We start from the raw sequence: 13,302 nt of genomic DNA, 5'->3' as shown, positions 1-13,302 counted from the left end.
GTAAATTGACCAAGTCTCTGGAGCAGATCTGCCTGTGCTGTTGCTTTGTAAAGAGAACCTAAAAATATAAGAAGGGTTTTGAAATTCTAATATTTGTTTTTATTAAAACAAAAATTGTTACAAAAATCTGTAGCTCAAGAAGGTTCAGCTCATTAGGATAAAAGGATTTGAAAATAAACCTTTCACATTCAACAGCCTCTTTGTTGTGCCAGTCCTTCCCTAAGGTCTTGTTTTCTAACCATCAGTTTCAGTACCACCATGGGTAACATTAAAGGCCACATAGTCTTCTCTGGGTCTCTAGAGCAAACCTCTTTCATAACATCAAAACAGTGATTGATCTCTCTTTTTACTTCTCCCTGGTAGGGTCTTCCTTTTTGTTCTTATTACTGCTACATCTTATTCCTTGCTGATTAGCACTTGAATTCAAGATATTTATTCCAGTGCAGAAGAACTTATTCTTTCAGGACATATTGTCAGGAGAGAACCACTCTTGTGCAACACAGGAATTAACTGATTTGTAGTCTGATAGCAGGCTGTAGTCCTGTGCTCCATGTTGGGATTTGAGAGACACCACCAAATCTTTTACCACATCTTTCCCTCATTCATTCTGAAGTCATTCCAGCCATGCCAAGGGTATCTTTTTACTTGTTTTATGCACAACCATTTTTTTTATTTTCAAGCTTTTGAAATAATGAAATTGCTTTACAATAGACCTATCCATAAGTTCAGGTGTCATGCTTCAGGTACACAAGGAATGCATGTAAGATTTGAGTACCTACTGGCATTCTCTTGCCTTATCCGGATGTAAGGATAATATAAGTCTTCATATGACCAGAAGTTCTTTTACTTCTTTAGTATTTTGAACATTTCATTCCTGCCTGTTTTTTGATTAATTTATATGTGCTGCTTTACATGTCTTGACTTTCAAAAATAAATGATGCACTTCATACATGCTGGCAGAGATGTATTTTCAGATCTATGACTAGTGTCACAGAATGCTCAGAGCTCTTAATTTTTAATTTTATTCCCTGTGTTCTAAAGAAAAGTACCTTAGCCAGTTCTTAGTACAGATTAACTGATTTTACGCCCTTTCTTGAAAGAGAAGCAGATTGGGTTGTCAAGTGAAAGTCTTGCAAAAATAAGCAACAAATCTCAACTCGAGGTATTCTTCAGAGTCCTCTGATGAAAAAGTTTCAATGAAGCTTTTTTGCTTCCTTCTATCTGCTAATATGTAAATCTGCAGCTGTCATTCAGATATCTATTTGGAATCAAGTGGGGGTGGAAGTGTGGGAACTGGATAAGAAAATGTGCAACCCCTCAATGAGAGTTGGGCGATGAAGATGCAACTGAGTGATGTCAGATGCATCTCATAGGAAAAACGATTTATTAATGGGATAATGCAAGTTCTCAGGTAGCAGGGTCAGTGATGTCCAGCTAAGGTGAAATCTCACAAGATACCTAAATGAGATTCAGATGTATTTTCCTCGTCTTCTATATGGCTAGTTTACTACTTTAAAAATAGTTGGTCTTTTTATTAAAGGTTAACAAATTAAATGTAGAAATTTAGTGAAGATAGAGAGTTACTAAGGAATATAAAACATTTATCAGCATTATTTGATTCTAGAATACTGTGCCATCTTTTTTTTTTTGGTCATATTTTAAAGCTCCTGGAATTCATTACAATTTGTGAGTTAAGAATTCCAGCTTTTACATAGCTATTCATCTCACAGTCCTTGTTAGGGATGGAATTTCTCTGGGATTCAGTGGTGCTTGCTCAATACAAATAGATCAAATAAATTCACCTGTCACAGAATTAAGTAACCTATTATTTAGTATACCTACTGCTCAATTATCGGTAGTCTCTATTGGCTGAGTGGTTAAAAGAAAGAAAGTGGAAAAAGATGAAAAGAAACATGGCGAAAAGTCTAAAGGGGAGGGAGTATATGGAGCAGTTGAAGTCCCTTGGTTTGCTCAACTCAGAGCAGAGGAGCTAAGGGGAGGCCTGATGGCGGCTGCAGCTCCTCACATGGTGCAAAGGGCAGCACTGAGCTCTGCCATCTGTGACAGCAACAGGGCCCAAGGGAATGGCATGGAGCTGTGTCAGGGAAGGAATAAAAGCTGAACTGGCATTGTTGTAAGAAATGCTATTTAATTGAGATTTTTTTTCCCTATTTTTAGGTAAGAAATCTTTTTACCAAAGCAAAGACACAAAAATAATATATAGCTATGAAGGGTGTCCATCAGTTTGAATTATAGTTTTCTAAGCTGGGAGTGGGTTACAGCTGGAAAGAAAGATTTGAGGTAACATGGTTGCTTATTTTAAGAAAGCTGCTAGCGACTGGTTCTGGACTTACTGCTACTACTAGCAACCACAAGGAGAGTTGGATGATTCCTCTGAACTTAATTCCAAGGTTTAAATGGAAATCAGCAGATGCATTCAACTCTGGTTCATAAGGCTTTAAATTTCTGCTTGAACTGTTCGTTTGCTCTAAATGGCAAGTGCAGATGAGGACTTTAGAGAGGACACAGAGATAACTGAAAGGCCTGTTTATACATAATGTGGCAAGCCATTAATAATGTAGTGGAATTCTCTTGAGTCTAAAGAGAGATGACAAGAACTTATGCAACAGCTTGTGAAATGGAGGTGGGAGAAGAGAATGCATGAAATATTGTGATTACTGGTTAGGTAATTCATCCTTTCATTTCTTTAAATTAAAAAAAAAAAAAAAATGGGGCTCAAACTGTGCCCTATGGTTTGGGCTAACTCACTTCATAGTCCTTTACATAAATATAATGAGGTCTGTCTTACATGTGGTGAGATTTTTTTGCCTCCTCTTATTCCCAGCGGGCTATTTGTGAATATCTCTGACTTCATCTTCATCTCACCCAGACTAAATTATTCATGGCCAGTTTGCATTTTTCTGTTCACCAGCAAGTGGTGGGAAACTTTTTTTGCACAATCTGCTAGGGGTTTTTTGACCGTGAATTCTAAGACGAGCAAAATGAACTGGACACCAGAAATGTCACTCTGATTTCTTTTATTCTGGAAATGTGGCCAGAATGGTGAAACAAAATGTTTCAAAGTATTGGACAAATTACAAAAAAAAAATTGCACAACTGTTCATCAAGTAGAATCTGAAAGTAGCTAGTTACCATTTTCCTTCTTTAAAATATATATTGCAGATTATTTTGCATGATGTGATACTTGCAGATTTGAGACTTCAATTTGTATTTGCATAACCAAGTTGGAACACAAACCAGGAATTTTTAACTTGGACCTTTTTGCTATATTTGGAACTACTATGTTTGGACATAATCTTCTGAAGTAAATATAAAGAGATGATTTTCTGCAAGTCCAGTTTGGGGTGGCTGAATTGCAAGTTTACTTTCAATTAATCTGTCAGGGTACACAATATTTACCATTACTCGGTCCAATATGAACTGCAGTAGATAACAGTTTCTTGCTTGTCACTGCTTTTAGTTTTTATTATTAGCAACACTTAGACCTAAAAATTCTTTTTTTTCTTCTTTGATGATAACGGACAGCAATCAAATCACTTGTTAGCCTTCCTTAGCTGAACTAGGTGAGTCCAGTACTTCAGACTTTGTCACGCGGTACCTGCTTCATTCCCTAAAAATCTTACAGTGTCTTCTTACACGTGTTCTATTCTGAGTTCATTTTTACTGAGCATGAATCACCAGAGTTCCAGAGTTACATATACATTTTGGAAGAAAGCTGAAGTAGCTTAAACTGTACAGTGGGTTCGATTTCTTCGTTCTTTTGCTGGCCTTTGACATGGTCCCCCACCACATCCTTATCTCCAAATTGGAGGGATGTGGATTCGATGGGTGAACCACTTGATGGATAGGAAACTGGTTGAAAGGCCGCAGACAGAGGGTAGTTATCAAAGGCACTGTGTCCAGTTGGAGGCCAGTATTGAGTGGTGTCCCCCAGGAGTCTGTCTCGGGACCGGTACTGGAACAGGCTGCCCAGAGAGGTTGTGGATGCCCTGTCCCTGGAGGTGTTCAAGGCCAGATTGGATGGGGCCCTGGCAGCCTAGTCTGGTATTAAATGTGGTTGGTGGCCCTGCATGTGGCAGGGGGGTTGGAGATTCATGATCCTTGAGGTCCCTTCCTTCCTGGGTGTTTCTGTGATTCTGTGGAAGCCTTTGTGCTGCTGTGGTAAGATTTATTTCATCTATCTTAGTGATGTACCACGTTAGTAGATTGTCATGTGTATGGGAACTGCTGTGTCACAGCCTGAACTTCTGATTGATCACCTGAGGCGAGCCATGAGTCAGCCAGAGGAGCACAGGTGAAGGCAATTCACCTGCGCTACTGGAAGGGGTGGAGCCAGGCTCTACCCCTCCTAGACCTATTTAAGAGCTGGCTACCAGTGGGGAAGGATTTCTTCTGGAGATCACCTCTCTTGGTGTTTTGTGGTGAGCCCAGCATAAGGGTAAGCCTTCCATTTATTCTCTTTTGTCATCATTGTCCACTTCGCCTAACTCTCTTGCTTATATTGTGATTGTAACATCTTGATATCCATTGATTATACATCATGATTTTGTGATTTTTGGTTTTTGGTATTCTATGTCATAACATCATGTAGTGCACTGGGAGTTAAAGTGTTAATGCTCCAATTCTGGGCATCTGTCCCTGTATGTTGCAGAAGTCATGGGATCTGTCCCTTCCTGGTTGAGTAGTTTCTTACTGCCTTACAGTGACTGTTAGTGTGTGCTTTTCTAGCCATACCAAGCTTCTCAGGTTTGATTGGTCCGGGAAATGTATATATTACCAGATATCACATATATCAGCCTTGAAGTATAGGTTGAGGTTGACACTGACGTCTGGACCCATTCCTAGTCACTGTATTACAACACCGTCTTAGTGATATTCCAAGAGGTATCATCAGTTCTGTTGAAATGCATCTATGAGGGCTACTCTGAAAGTAATGCCTATTATGTTTTTATTTTGGCCCATGATGTCAGAGGCAGATGTTGATGGTATGGCAGAGGTTGAACCTTCCTGCAAATGTTCTATTATATTTTGTTGCTGTGGCACATGGGAGCAGAAGTGCATTCTAAAAGAATGATGTCTGACATTCATTGATGATTGCTGAATGTTTATGGAGACTAAACAGTGGATGTGAATAGTGAAAGTTGAACTGTATGGGCAATGTTTTCCTAGCAATGACACCATCATAGCAACTGTGAAACTGGCTCACTTCTGCTGGTGCAGATTTTTATGAGCTTGTTTCAAAACAAATGTTATCAACAATAAACTATTTCATGGATAAATCAAAGTGTGTACTCTGTACTTGGCATTGGTGAGGCCTCACCTCAACTATGTGTTCAGTTTTGGACATCTTAGTACAGAAAGGACATGGAGGTGCTGGAGCAGGTCCAAAGAAGGTCCTGACCGATTCTGAAGGAACTGGGTTGATTAGTCTGGGGAGAGGGAGGCTGAGGGGAGACCCTACTGATCTCTTGCAATATCTCAAAGGTGCTTACAGCAAGACCAGGGTTGGTTTCTTCTCACTGGTGACAGTTGACCGGATGAGGGGTAATGGCCTGAAGATGCACCAAGGTAGATTTAGGTTGGATATCAGGAAACACTTCTCTACAGAAAAGGTTGTTAAACACTGGAATAGGCTTCCTAAGGAGTGGTTGAGTCACCATTCCTGGATGTGTTTTAAAACTGTTTGGGTGTGGTGCTCAGGGACATGATTTAGCAGAGGGTTGTTAGAGTTAGGATAGTATGGTTAGGTCATGGTTGGACTCAATGATCTTTAAGGTCTTTTCCAACCTGAGCGATTCCGTGATTCAAAGTGGGGACAAAGACATTTGTTTCTGTTCTGATTCAGTAGCTAATCCTGGTTTTAATAATAAATACATTTAGGAGACCTAACAGCAGCTGAAAATGATGTTAAGTTTGTAAGTGCAACTGGGCTACAGAATGGAGTATAGATGAAATCTATGCATGATCCTGTTTTTTTTTTTTTATTTTCTTTATCATGTCATATCATGTTCATATCTACCTGAATTCACCAATTAAGTGTAGGTAGATTACGCTGGAGGTATGATGCAGAACATCTGTGCAGTATCAGAGAATCTGGCAGCTGATGCATTCTGTATTAATCTTATGGGACTCTGTTGCCTCCTGATTCCCTGATGTTAGGGAACCAGGTGGAGGAAGATTATACAATGTTCCATTTGTGGTGTAACTATTCCCTTGTCTCCTTCATGGTTTTTTTCATGTGGTGTTGTTATTGTTTGTTTGTGTGTTTGTTATTTTTTCAAATGGAAGACTAGGTACAGGCAGATAGTTTCTTTTCCTATTTTTTTTCAGCTTCAACAGACACAGCTTTAGCTTTTCATACTGTTTTACCATATGCTGTGACCTATATCTAGGTCATATCTCCGGAGACCTCAGCTTTGAATAATTTTCCATGAAGTCCCATTTCAAACTTTTCAACATTTCCATAAAATAAAACTGAAATTAACTGGGGAATGCATGGGATAATGAACTTAAGATGAATAAGTCAAATAGGGGTCCCAAAGCCTAGAATCAGGTAGATGTCTTTATTTGGGTCTTTGGCAGAAGCTGTTCAGTTAAAAAAATATATATATGTTGTATATGTATTTTTTAATGAGCCACAAGATATTGTCAAAGGAATTCAGAAAGAAGGAGATCGAGTATGTGTACAATTTAAGAAAATGTACTGATGACTGAGATTTCTCTGCAATTTCTAGAAATGAGACCTCTAAATCTTCAACTTATGCAGTTAACAAACTAGATTAAGAAAAGTTATCTAAGGATAAGTAACAGTAGTGAATATTTTCCTAATTTCTTTGCAGATAAATAAAATATTTTACAGTAGCTCATTTCATCTGTCTATTCTTCCATTCAAAAAAAAAAAAAAAATAAAAAAATCCCTTTGAACATTTTACCAGTTTGAAAGAGTTTTTGTCAGGCAAGTAAAAGTCACAGAAATAGTAAGTGAACACTGCTGAACACCCACTAGTGCCCACAGGCAGTGCTGTAAGATAGACTAAATTTATTAACCTTTTGAGACCTACACAGAGTCTCTACATTAAGAAAAAAAAAAACCTAGGAATCAAAGCCCAGTCAGCTCCATTACTAACTGAAACATTCTTTCTGTAAAGCTTTCACATACGTGTTGTAACAAGAATTCAGAAAGCAGAAGATATGGACATTCAGTATATTAATCATATGTGCATTTCTTCTTTTTTTGCATGCTTCTTTATTTTTTGCTGAGTTGTCAAAGTGTATTTGAGTGCTCCAAATTCAATGAGAACAGATTTGAGAAGCATTTTTTGGCAGACAGGACTTTTAGAGCTAGAATGAAGTATCAGCTCTACAGAGAGACTGATGCAATGGGACAAGGATTGCATTGTGAAGCAGTATCTGAAGCATGTTTTTTCTTTTTCTATTTAAGTAACATGAATCTTAAACACTCAGACCTCAATTTCTGCTTCAAAATGTTATCAATAAAATGAATTGTAGGAAATACCCTGCAGTTAGAAACTTGAAATTATTTCTTCATCATATCTTCATATTCAGCACATGTTTAGAGTATAAAGCTTTAAATAAAAATAATTTAAAAATTAGTCTTCTTAAAAAGCACGTTTGTCTTTTATTTTTATATATATGTTGTCCTCTGTGTTGATAAATACTGTAACAATTAGATGTTTAAAAGGGTAACAGTTTTTACTATTGCCTGGAAATAATATCCTCTGTAGAAGAACACAGGTACATAATAAGTGTGATTCATCAACAAAGTTAAAAATGTATTGCATGTGTTTCTAGTAACACTGGAAGAATGATACCAAGAATGTGAAACTTCATCTTTTATTTGTTCACAGCAGAATCATCTTGATGCTAGCGGACTTCTCTGTACAGTGCTCACTGTGAAAGTAGACATGAAACATTTAAGCAGTCACTAAGACGCAATCAATAGGACACCTCAATATGGATATTTTTTGTGGTAGGTATTTGAAAAAAAATAAGTTCAAATTGCGGAAGTGATAAGAACATACTGGGAATTTTTTGCATTTGTCATGTAATGAAAGAAATATTTTTCGTGCTCCAAACAACAGCTCATTTCTTTGAAGGACAACACAACATGAGTATTTACACCGAAATATAATTGAGAGGTTGAGGCTGATCTACAATGGCTGCTGTGTTCTACCACTGTAAATATGCACAGTTTATTCCATGAACACAGAATAATTAACAGCATATTCTGTATGAAAATCTGTGTTTTCTATTGAAACAAAATTTTATTTCATGTTATTTAATATTGTTTATATTTAATAAACATTACTTTATTAACATATGAACATAAATATCACTTATTTATTGTTTATATATAAAATATATTATATTAAATATAAATATATAATTTATATAAATTATTTAGAAGTCAGTTTCCCTTTTTGCTACTGTTTCATCCCTTATTTCATTTTTTTTGAGGTGACTTCATTGAGGTAGCACTGCTGTTTTTTGCTGTTGTTCCTGTTTTTTACATTTTCTGTGTATTTGAAATCATCTGACACTATCCAACATATTGAAGATCAATGTGTTTTATACCTAGTTTTCATTGAGCATTTTTTTTCCCGTCTTTATTCATTCGACAGAAATAACAGAATATGAACTCATTCTTAGCACACTTAAAGCACCAATTAAATGGGGGTGTTTTTTTTTTTTTTTCCCTCTAAATCATCTAATTTTATATTTCATGCTTTTTGCTTTATACAGCAACAGATTAGATATGCTAACCATAGCAACGTCTCTTCTCAGAAGCAGCTTCTTAAACAGCCCCTCAACAATCACCTATAATTACCCAAGTGTCTTTGAACCTTCACTGGTACGGCTTTACAGCGAATAAAATCTGTTATTTTGTAATATGTAAAACTTTGACCTTGAAGAAAATTTGACCGTACATTAGATGTTCTTGTGTAATTTTTCCAGCCTCAAATACCGAATAGATCAATCGTCCCTATTCAAAAGAACGTGTCAATATATGGTAAATTTGGTTTTAAGACTGTTAAATATTAACTAATTTGAAAGTAAATGTATGTGAATTTAAGTGTTTTATTTCAGAAGAACACTTAATGGAAATGCTCAAATGTCTGGACAACTTGTCTTTGAAAGCATTTTGCACCTGAGAAAGCACTGAGAAAACATTCATAGCTTGTGTGACTGTTTCTCCTGTTTTTCTCAACATTTATTTTTTAAAAACAAATTGGTATTTCTTAAGATTTCTTTTGAAAGATCTTTTGAAAGAACTACTGACTTTTGATCATTATTTGACTATCCATTCATGCCAACACGTATGACATTGTTTCTAATCTATAATAAGATAAGCATAACCTAGAAAAATCACATTGAGAATCTAATGCTTTTTAGTCATAAATGGCAAAGCTTTAAAATGTTTTCTGAGTATTGAGCACCCTGAAATTCAGTTACCTGCATATTTGTACATGTTTTGGCTGGTTATAGGACAGGCAGACTAAAGTTGCATACACTTTTTAAACAGCTGCTAACAAATGGCAGGGCAGAGAATGCCAGGTAGAGGAGCTCCTTTCTCAGCAAGTGTCCTTGCTTCTCTTTTCATTACTCTCTCTCTGACCAACCCTGTGGATGGAAAATGAACAAAAGAAGAAAAGGATTCATCTGACAAAATGTAGAGCCTAACATATAGGCTACTGTGTCTGAACTAGTCATCAAAACTTCCTTTAGAGTCAGTGGGAACAGGAAGACACTTTAGGGTGAGATTAATGTAACATCATCTGAATGTACTCATCTGCCAGATGAGTCACATTAAAAGAGATTGTTCTCTTCAGTGGAAAAAGTGTCTGTCTTGGATGTAGGTATCTTCTAAATTTGGGTGAGATTAGATCTATGTTTGAAGATCAACAATATGATAAAGATTTTGTATACTTGTACAGTTCTTCAAAACTGTAATAAAATCATAACAAATTATTAGGTAACAATGTATAACATATTTCACAGGTCATGTGGAAAGGACTATCCTAACCCTTGATCAGATAAAGCATGTCATAACATAAGAATTTTTTTTGAAAAGGAAATGAGAATGAAAACTTCTTTCTTTTACTCTGACAACAAAAATAAAAGCATAATTGCATACAGGTCATTAATGTAACTTGAGTGCAGACAAAATTACTATTAGTTTTAGAGTAATATTCTCTGTCTGGTTCTTGTGCTTGTTCTCAGTCCACAGAAATGTGAACAGACCTAACTGGCAGTTTACTGCATAGTTTGGAGGGAAAGAGAGCATAAGACTTCTTTTGATATTAAAAGTCATAAAGGTATACATTTTACTGTTAACTGTAATTTGGTCAGTCTCTTATCTTACTAAGTGACTCTTGCAATGTCGGGGACATAGTTTGAAGTGTTTCTAACTCTGTATTTAATGAACTTGTAAAGTACTACCTATCACTGCATTATTTCAGCCGTTGAAGTTCTGAAATAGGAATGATTTTCTGTCACAAAGAGCCAGATGCTATTTAAAGTCATCAAAATATGCCCAAGGACATTGAGTGTGATGTGTTCCCATGTCATCTGTTTTTCTCATGCAGCAGAAGCTATTTGACTGACTTGTTGAAAGAAAAACACAGAAATAGAAGAAAATAGCAACCAAACTCCATTCTTTTTGATTTTGAGGACAAGGTACTTTCAAAGTTATACAGAAATTCAGAACTCTGATGTATGACGCAACAGAAATCTAAAAGTAAGCTAATACTGTATTTAAAGCCATTTTTTACAGCCACCTTTATGGTAGCTGTGATCCCTAGCTTTTTTTATGTTAAAAATTTAGAGGTAATTTTATGCTGTACCTGATAATAAAATTGCCTCCCTCATTCACTAAAAATAGAATTTCTAGACAGATGTTTACTTACCTAGGAAAGGTACAGCTCATTTTGTTTAAATTGCATTTCAATCTCCTCACCAGTGGCCTGATTCTAACCTCATTTACATTAGTTTAAATAAGTAGAAGTCACTGATGTTGTACAGTGAGAATCTGAGGAGAAGCAATGTGTGTATAACTATGTCAACTTACTTTATATGCTTTCCCATATGCATTGAGAGCAGGATGCTATTGTTTGAAGAAATATTGTATTGTGAGCTTTTGGCAATCTGTATATCAAGCAAGTGCTGTTACTGTATATCTAATCCTTAAAAGCCATATTTGGAATTAGTTAATGTTAGAACACCTTCGACTGTATTATCTGGAAATTTTTTACATATTTTGTTTGTTGTTCTTTTTGTTTTTTAATGCACAAACACTAGAGTTCTGTTGGCTTCTTGTTGATTATTGGCTTATATTGTTTTCCTCTTGATTTATATTTTCTCATATACATACACTAAAACAAAAAAGACACAGGTATATTTGTAAATATACTGGTGTATGTATAGAACCATGTATCAGTGTGTGTATGTGTGTATATATATATATGGTTGTATATCAGTGTATATGTGAATACACTATAGTTGTTAGTTTTCTTTTCCTGAGATCAAAATAATTGAGTCCATAATCAAGTCAAGCATATTTTATATAGATACACGTGACTGTGTGTGTATGAATATAATTTGCCTTTCAGACTTTACAATTTATTCTAATGATCAGATATTCAGAGAATCAACATTTGTTTGCTCTTGAAGGACTTTCAAACCAATAGTCTTAAGAAAATGTATCTAATCTATTTTAGTTGCATTTTTTATGATCAGATGAATAGTGTTGTGCAGGTACCTATTTTTTTCCTAAAGGAGCTTGTAGGGTGACTTGTTAAGCTTGAACACCTACTTGTTTGATTTCTATTTCAGTGCACATTAATACTTCTCAAAATAAGGCAGACAGTAATTCATTATTTTAATCAGAATAAGTCACTATTAAAGAGAGAGAAAAAATGAAGAAATATCTTATTAGAATTGCAATAGTAGCAGGGATTCTGGAATAAGAACAAGTGGAACAGACTTCACATGTGTTTTCTTCTTGAGCTTTATCTTTAAATGAATATTAATACATCCTTAATTGGGAACATATCCCAAACCATCATCAATTAGTGAATTTATCATGTGGATATAAGTTACGTTAGAGTCAGCATAACCATCAAATTATTGTAATCTGTTTTAGGAACAGAAACTAAATGTAGTAAACTTTTTTGTCTACTACTTTTGTCAAGCTTATTTACACATTTGCCTCAATACTTAATTTTGGAGGCACCTAAAACAGACTTACATGCAGCCCTGTAATCCTGAAAGCTCGAAATGGAGATGAATGACTGTTACACCAAAGGGTTTCTGCTGTCATGCAGAGGGATCTCAACAGGCTGGAAAAGTGATTTGATACCCTTATGAAGGAAAAGTGCAAAGTCCTGTGTTTGAGGAAGATCAACTCCAGTACATGCTGTGGGCCACCCAAGTGGAAACTAGCTTTGTGGGAAAGAATTTAGGAGTCCTAATCCAAGATGAAATAGAGACAGCTATATGCCCCTTGTGACAAGGAAGGCTAATAATATTCTAGGCAGCATTAGGATAAATATTCTCTACAAGTCCAGAGAGATGATTATTCCTCTCTAGTCAGCTCTGTTGTGGGCACACCTGTAGTTCCATGCATTTCTGTGCTACTCCAACATAGACAAGGACATACTGGAAAGAGTCCAATATAGGGTCACCAAGATGACAAAGTGACTGGGAAGAACTTTGAGGAAAGGTGAAGAGACATGAGACCGTTCAGCCTAGAGAACAGAAGGGATTATCTCATCATAGCATATAAGTACCTGAACTGAGAGTGCCAAGAAGACAGAGGCAGTCTCTTGTCATTGATGTGCAATGACAGGACAAGAAGCAATGGGCACAGATTGGTTCCATCTAAATACCAAGAAACACTTATTTGCTGTGTCGGTGATGGAGAACTGGCACCGACTGTGGAGTCTTCTTTCTTGGAGTTCTTAAAAACCTGACTGAATGTGTTCCTGAAAACCAGCTGTAGATGGCCCTACTCAAAGGGGCTGGACCAAGTAATCTCCAGAGGTCCCTTCCAAGCTTTACCATTCTGTGATTTTGTGATTCTGTGACACTCACAATGTAATGAACTGTGAATTCTTGAAATCTTTCTTTACGCAGTAACGTCTCTAACCCTTGCCAAAGGTCCAACTAATCTAAACATACCGTAATGGGAGTTAGGTCTCTTTCCTGGGAAGCAGGTGATAAAAAAAAACTTTGACACAGGAAAGATTAAAAACATTTCTA

Source organism: Centrocercus urophasianus, unplaced genomic scaffold (genome assembly GCF_019232065.1).
Source record: "Centrocercus urophasianus isolate 14NV4802_14NV808 unplaced genomic scaffold, USGS_Curo_1.0 seq_15, whole genome shotgun sequence".
In the NCBI taxonomy this organism is placed as follows: Eukaryota; Metazoa; Chordata; class Aves; order Galliformes; family Phasianidae; genus Centrocercus; species Centrocercus urophasianus.
This window is presented reverse-complemented; position numbering follows the sequence as displayed.